Here is a 2,060-nt window from a genome sequence, read left to right as displayed (position 1 = left end):
TATTGAATCATGATAAAAATGAGAAATAACACGTTAATTTTTATTTATTACATCATTTATAAATAAATAATTTATTAAGTCATTTATAAATAAATAATTTAGATAAAACAAAATGATGAGATTGCTTTAAAACATTTGTGAAAATGGACGAAAACTATGCTTATCCCCCTGACAGTCAATAAATAATCGTAAAAAGTAAAAGACACATTAAGTGTCTTTTATTCATCAATGCGTAGCTTATTTTTACTTACACGTGCCTTTTCGATTATTATTTTTTACGATTATTTACTGACTCTCAAAGAAGATAAACATAGTTTTCGTTTTTAAGCAATCTAAATTTTAAGCAAATGTTTTAAAGCAATCTTATCATTTTATTTTATCGAAACTATCTTTATTTAAAAATGGCATGTAATAAAAATAATATTTCTCGCGTCTAACGTCATAATTCAATATGGCTGTGATGACTACTTAAAAACCTTCAGCTTCAACCGTTATAGGCATTTAACTTCTAGTTTGTCGAAGTCCTGAGAATTTCCGAACTTTCGACGCATTTTTGTTCAAAATTTTATGCAGGGTAAAATTGAAGAATTTCGAGAGTATACAGAACACATAAGAGTTAAATGACGAAATATTTTAAAACATAAACTCATACGAAAAATATGTAAAATATATGAAGAAGGCTCAATCGTGAGACCGAAACATGTAATATACACTATCGTCAGAAAGTTTAGGACCAATGTGATATAATCTTAAAATACATAATTTATACTAAATTATAAAACAAGTATACGTTAAATAATAATTGTTTTTTTACTTAATTATTATATCTTCAGAGTCATAATGCTGTGAAAAATAAAATTGGACTTACATATATTTTAAATATTAAGAATATAAAATTAAGTTTTTAAAACGTTTAGTCTTAAACTTTCTGACGGTAGGGTATATATTTTTTAATCAGTTATAGAATATTATATTTTTTATACATACTTTTCGTCTGAGTTTATGTTTTAAAATATTTCGTTACATTTGACTTTTATGTGCCTTGTATACTCTCAATTTTCTTCAATTTTACCCCTGCATAGAATTTTAAATTAAGTATCTTGTATTTTAAATTAAGAATCCTTTGTTCTAAAATCTTATTGAAGAACTTTTTGATACAATATTGAAATAAATTGAATTTTAAATAACGCAAACTATATATTGTAATTTAGTAAAAGATGTTGAGTATGTACAGTATAGCTGCACGGGAATGCTAAATGATAAAAATAACTTGTGAAAAAATATGATTTATTATAACGCACGCGAGGCTCTTGGTCAATTCGCCATTACATTCACACATATGCGCGCGTCTCCTTCGCATCAATCGTGGCAGCAGCGCTTTCAGGGCGGCAATTCAAATTAAACCTATCTGACCTACTGTGACTCGGCTCTATGTCCCATACAATTGCCCAAACTCAATAAAAAATTGAGGATTTGATCTCGACTATGCTGGAAAATCCTCCCTACAGTTCGCACTTATCGTTCTGAGATTATCATTTTTTTGGACTACTAAGAGAAACATTTGGAGGATAAAGATTTGATAAGGATGTTGCTCGAAGCGTCCGTGCGCGATTGGCTGGTGTCACAATTATCTTCATTTTACAATAGTGAAGAAATTAAAAACCTATCTATCCATTAAGAAAGATATGTTCTAAGTCCGGATTATGTAAAGAAATAACTTTGTACGTTTGTATTTTTATGATGCTTCAATAAATTAAAAAAAAATAATTCCGGTTTATATTTGATTCACTTTTATATCCATAAACTTCTGTTCTATTCTGAGCATCATATTCTACTGTCACTCTAATTTTCTTTATAAAAACTCGCGAGATGTATGTAATAGGCGAATGTATGTAAATATATACGCGGTGTAAGTAATACTTCTTGCTAATCGATTATCAACATTTTTCATTATTAAAGAAAAATGATTAAAGAAACTGTTTTCAGAAAAAAACAAAATTTAAATTTAAAAAAATTCTAAAATTGTCAGTCGGTCGAACATAATAAACGTGTACAATAAA

The sequence above is a fragment of the Atta colombica genome, unplaced genomic scaffold (assembly GCF_001594045.1).
Source record: "Atta colombica isolate Treedump-2 unplaced genomic scaffold, Acol1.0 scaffold72, whole genome shotgun sequence".
Lineage (NCBI taxonomy): Eukaryota > Metazoa > Arthropoda > Insecta > Hymenoptera > Formicidae > Atta > Atta colombica.
The sequence above is the reverse complement of the archived record's forward strand: the minus strand, read 5'-3'. Positions refer to the sequence as shown.